At 33.1% G+C, this 6,442-nt stretch overlaps 1 long non-coding RNA gene across 1 annotated transcript; it reads right to left on the minus strand.

Annotated features, from left to right (window-relative positions):
* Positions 1–3,716: 3,716 nt before the first annotated feature.
* On the minus strand, positions 3,717–5,401 carry LOC139503227 (uncharacterized). The gene is made up of 3 exons (XR_011659071.1): positions 5,310–5,401; positions 4,236–4,318; positions 3,717–3,833 (listed from the first exon to the last, which is right to left on the minus strand). It is a non-coding gene; the product is annotated as an uncharacterized lncRNA (long non-coding RNA).
* Between the last annotated feature and the right edge of the window lie 1,041 nt (positions 5,402–6,442).

Below are 6,442 nucleotides of genomic sequence, written 5' to 3' on the forward strand. Positions count from 1 at the left end.
TCGTATATTTAAATTATTTCAAACAATTCCATTAGTTATATGTTCCTGGTATTCAAAATAATCTACATATTTTATCAAGTCAATATCATTTGCAAAATGATGAATTTGTTTTCAAGCTACATCATAAAACCAATCGTCAAATGCATCCATCTTTTACTGCAAAAGTATGGTTAGACTTTGCGAAAAACAAAATTTGACGTTAGATATGTCATTATCACCCGTGGAACTGTATCGTATGCTTTTAATCTTTTTCAGACAATCATGTCTTATAGACAAAATAGCTCCTACATTTAAGAACGTTTAGGCAGCCCAGGTGTTACTACATAATGCATAACTTCCTCAAGGCAACATTCATGACGTAAATGCCCATATTCAGAAATTTGTTTTCGTGTTTTTCAATTTACACGTTTTCTTGTTTGTACAGTAGCTTATCCAATCGAAATAGATTAACTGGGAAACATAGATAGGAATAACAAGGGTGTTAATTTCAATTAATATGTGAAATGTCAAATAACAGTCAGCCATTATAAAAGGCAAATCTTTCATTCAATTTTTCAATTACACATGTTTATTCTACAGACTGAGAAGACTTAAGACTGCAACATCACACAAGTTCAAAATGTCAGTAGTTTTACCAGCCACCAACACGTTTGGACAGCAGAACATATCAAGTCTTGTTACGTTGAGTGATTTATCCATAAACGATGGAGAGTCTTCGAGTTATGATTGGATGGAGGGATCACGAAAAACATACACACATTTTGACATTATTAGAACTATTTACAACAGTGTGTTCATACACGAGCGATATTAAACTGTTTCCGTTGAATAAGGCATCATGTATCTGCAAATACTTATCGGCTACTTAAAACTGGCAAATCAGAGGTAACCCTTGCGTTTGTTGAGAACCAGGAACAGACGAACAGGCATAAAAGAAAAAAATAATCAACGACAACAGATTGCTAGAATTTCCCGAGAGGTGAAGTAGCCGATTGTTCATTCAACATACACACTAATGATATTGAAACAATGACATTAATTACGAGTTATTCGGAACTCCTTTGCATCAATTAAGAAGTTTGGCAACTTGGACGTGGGAGTATGTTTCAATCATTACTCTGCTATCCGTTTTCTGTAAAACAAATCTGAGAAACAAAAAAGTTGTAGAGTGTAATGTCACAGGTCCTGAAGGATAAAATATAAACTGAAAAGATTTGTTTATAATGTCATTTATTTGTCATGAGTATACTGAAATAAATTTTGACAACTTTTTATTTGTCGTGTATTTATTATGAGTATATCGTTATAAAAAGTGTTTACAATCCACGAACGCTAACAGCCGCATTGACCTGGGCCAGTTAAGCTTCATAAAAACATCTGATAAACTTCTACTCTTTATCTACAATTTTAAATGAATCTACAATTATGTATTTGCATTTGGTTGCATTCTTTTTCTTAAGTGAACATTATGAATTTAAACTAAAGTATTTCACCCAAATATTCAAATAGACGATCTTCAACGAAATTATAGATGTGACGATAACTCATTTACTACTAACTTATCAGCTCGAAACACGATCCTTGATATCTTAAGGGGTTTCTGTGCGTAGGCTTGAGTTTGATTGGTTTACATATCAGCGCTAACGTAAATACCGAAATTAATATCGAAAGTTTTCATTTATCATCAAAAATACCTGTTGTTTTTCGGAATTTAAATCTTTCAGTTTACAGTCACTTACGCTTTTAATTTTTCTCTTTTCCCAAGATGCACACATACAGATGGGTGCACTCCTAACCTGTACAGCAAGTTAACTTGATAACCAGTCATTTGGACTGGTCAAAGTTAACCTGTGACCGAATATAGGACTGCTCTGACCAGTCCTAGGACCAAAATCTAGTTAACTTGAAAAGCGGACTTGGACCTAGGACTGTTTTTATGTCTGCCAAAAAGTTAACTTAGAAACAGGTCCGCTATTGATATAAGTTAACTTCGAACCAGTCCTGTCATAAGTTAACATAAGTTAACTTCGGAACCAGTCCTGTCATAAAGTTAACTTGGAAACCGGTTCTGCCACAAAGTTAACTTCTGCTTGAACAAATCCGATCAAAACCAGACCTGTTCCCAAGTTAACTTTTGACTGGTCTGGTCAACACTAAGTTAACTTGTAACCACCCAGTAAACAATCCAACGTTGGCATTACGTCGTGACAACGTAATACTATCGTTGTGACAACGTAGTGAAACTACGTCGGTACAACGTAATTTTGTGAACTCCAAGGCACGTGCTGACAACCATCCACACAACGTTGGCACAACGTAATTTGTGACGTAATTTATGACCTTCATAGGACGTTGTGACAACGTTGCAACTCAACTGTAAATGACCCTTGTCCTCATTTGATTGATAAGAGCAATAAAATTTCATTGAAGAAGTAAACAGGGTCTATATTTTCTTCTTTTCACCTGTTTTTTTAGTTGTATAATTTTCAATGTAGGAAAGATGGACACAATAGATATAGGAAGATGTGGTATGAGTGCCAATAAGACAACTCTCCATCCAAATCACAATTTATAAAAGTAAACCATTAACGGTCAAGGTACGGCCTTCAACACGGAGTCTTGACTCACACCAAACAACAAGATATAAAGGGCTCCAAAATAACTTGTATAAAACCATTCAAACAGGAAAACCAACAGTCTAATCTATATATATATATATATAAAAAAACAAGAACCACCTATAAATTACATAAACAAACGACAACAATGTTAATGTTGATAAATGCTTTACTTCCAAACTGCCAGCAGTTTCCAATATAGTTACAAAAGTGTTGGGTTTTTTTACTTTTTAGTCGGGTTTAAATATCAAATGTATTTTGTCCAATTCATGATTCACACAGTTTTAAGGTTAAAGTCTTAGTTTTATTTGTTGCAATACTGAAGTACAAGATTTACACATTTCCATTTAACAAAAGCAACTTTCCTTCAAAAATTTAACACATAATACTATTCAAAAGGCGAGATTTTGTATGATGGCCAATGAGACAACCCTCTTTCCTAAAATCAAATATTAAATATGTTAGCAATTATGGTAAATGTACAGCCTTCAACATGACACTTTGGTACATGCTGCAACTTCTAAATGTTTAGGGTTTCAGTGTCCTAGACTAATAATTTCACTTTATGATGGTGGAAATTCTAGAATCATGTAGATTTCATTTTGACAATGGAAACATTTTTTAATGAATTATTCAGAAGTACAAAAAACTACCACATATACCTTAATATTTACTGTAGAATAATTCAGCTGGATTCCCTACACAAGAACAGGCTACGAAAAATGTTTGGAAAAGTCCCCAAAGTCTGTAGTTTACAAATATATATTTCTACACAACTTTTACAACTCGTCTAAACATCAACCTAACAATGTTAGGTCTGTAAATTTGCTTTCACAAATTATTTGTTCTTCCCTCGCCGAGATTCAATTCATGCTACTATGATATCGTGACACCAAATTGCCTGCACAGCAGCCATCCCACTAGGCCACACCACCAACTTATACACACTTCTAAAAATATCCCAAAATGAAGAAAATAACTGAAATTCAATCAAACTAACTGTTGCTTTTTTCCATTGACCAACCAGAGAAAGACCTATCCAAAAGTTAGGACTTCTTTTTTCTTATGTACATGAACCAATAATAAAATAATAGTATGTTTCTGATTTTTTGAAATTTTATTCCAAATTCTTGTCTTGTGTTGGTTGTATACATGGCATTCAAAGTTTTGGTTTTCTGCCCTCTCATCAGCTGGTCTTGTGTTGGTTTCCTGTCTCTGAAAAAAAATTTCATAAATTATAAAATAGTTTTTTTTTTATCCCAACTTAGGAATAACAGCAGTTCTTAAAAAATATCCTTGTTTAAACATAATCAATATTTTTTATGCGCGGTCGGTGGTATAATAAATCATGTTGTGTTGTTACTGAGATGTTTGTATCTTTTCCAATTTTATATACATATTTTGATAAAATTTCTAGCTTGTTAAATCAAAAGACTTGCAAACTTACAATCAATTGAAAAAATCAGATAAGCAATTATAATCAATATTTCTTACAAAAAAAAAAAATAGCTGGAGTGGGCACAGGTGGGCCGGTGGAAAAAACAAAATCCACCCAGGCTGTTGTGTATATCATATATGCCAATGAACGCAATCTTATTATTATCTATAAATGCTTACATTGTAAGTATTGTAACTGCAATGCATTCCACAACCTCAGACACATGTTCACACATTGGATCTGTGGATTTTTATACAAGATTCTGGAAAAAAATCATAAATACAATCAATTATCTTCTATATTGATCAGTCTGTGTACATACAATGTACTACATGTGTGGCAGTCCAACAAATCTTTTCCCTATATACTGTTTTTTGAACCCCAGTAAACTGGGTTTTACCCTAACAAAAGGATAATTTTACCCAACTTTTCCCAACTGGTACATTGATCTTAGTCTAAATAATTATGACATCTTGGAAGGCTGTTTTAAAAAAAAATCTGTGACGCCTATCTATGACAGTCTTTATTGGTAAAATTGTCTACTCCTATGTCAGACCCAGTTTAACATAGATTGATTGTTGATTTCGTTATGTTCAGTGGCAAATATTTCATGCAGGTCTAGGACGATCACCAGTGATAGTCTTCACGCTTGCAACTGGTGATACATGTAGTATTATCATTAATAGGACGAGTTTGTAATATGCCAAGTTTGTAATGTGCCGAGATTGTATTAAATGTGGCAAGTTTGTAATGTGCTGAGATTATAATCAGGTAATGGGGCGAGTTTGTTATGTACAGAGATATCTAAAAAAAAATGTAGCTTCGCATTTGTGATATTGATCAGACTTTTATGATTCCAACAATATTTAAAAATAAGTGCAAAATACGCTTACAGCTTTTAAATATAAAGATTATAGGAGGTGTCATGGAGAGAAAACAATTGCCCTCCCCCTTTTTTACTTTCTATAGTCAATTGCTTAATATATCTTAAAAAACAACACAAGTTAATGGAGAAGTTTGAAAAATGGATTCATATAACACATATGTTGGCTTAAATATCCTGTACAATGTACCAGTGCAATAATATATTGACATTAAGAGAGGAAGTATCATATTTCAACTCGGTAACCAGTCAATGAGTCAACAGATTTGAACGAGGCGCCCTACACGGCAACATATGTTATATTTTCTTGAATCATACTTGTTGTTATCATGGAAAACCTTTTTGACGCAATGTGCAATTTATATTTTACCTTTTTCTTTGTTCTGGAATCTGAATCGAGATAAATATTTCACTGCAACTATCACTGTTTTCAAAATTCAGGCGGTAAAAGTGCGCATGCTCAGAGTTTTCGTAGTATGCGGCGGTAAAAACCCGAGGACTGCTGAACGTGCACTATTATAAAACGATTATAAAATTATTAAAAATAATAAATGACAAAACTTGATAATGGTATATATATTAAACAATAAATATTCATATAAATGAGAACATTTTAATTTGAATTTGTAATATTTTCTTGGATATTTTGGTGCAAATAATTTTAATTATGTCTGTGCGGGGAAAAAGGGGGGATATTTTGAAAATCGAAAAAATCGTTGGCACATTTCACTGAAGGTGAATGATGTATCTAGTAAGACTCATAACCACAAATTCTCCCATAAAACCAGATTTAATTGTGTCAGCTGGTATGTACAGGGTCTGTTCACTACGTTATTATAATGTTGACAGAACGTAACAAAATGTTACGTCGGATTACGACAGTTATAAGCACGTTGTCACAACGTAATAAAATGTTACGTCCTGACAGGGTACTAAATTTACGTAAATCCGACGTAATTTTATAACGTCGTCTGTACGTTTGCACCCAACGTTGGGTTTTTACGTTCCCACAACGTTAGTACGACGTACAATCAAGACATGACGTTCAGACGACCATTAACCGACGTTGGGAGTACGTCGTGTGTTTACTGGGCAGGACCGCTCTTCGTTGATTTAAAAAAAAATATTTTTAATATCTTTGTTTCGTAGTATAAACATCGAAAATAAAGTAATTTGAAAATTAATACTTCCGTTTTATGAACAGGATTAAACACAAATAATTGAAAATAAGTACGCACAGAACGTAACACAAATTTATCTGTGATCTGACAATCTATCTATTATAAAAACGATCTCGGTTACAATGATAACAGGCACTGAATATATATATATATTCCGAGATCAAATTCAATCATATTATGTATATTTTTGAAAAGAAGTATATTTGATGTTAGGTGTATACGTCCTTGTTAGTTATACATCATTGAACTATGCATCCACAATCAGCAATAGTTTAATTCATTTAAATAATGACTACAAATTTTTGTTCGCCTAAATTAAGGG

The sequence above is a fragment of the Mytilus edulis genome, chromosome 14 (assembly GCF_963676685.1).
Source record: "Mytilus edulis chromosome 14, xbMytEdul2.2, whole genome shotgun sequence".
NCBI classification, from domain to species: domain Eukaryota; kingdom Metazoa; phylum Mollusca; class Bivalvia; order Mytilida; family Mytilidae; genus Mytilus; species Mytilus edulis.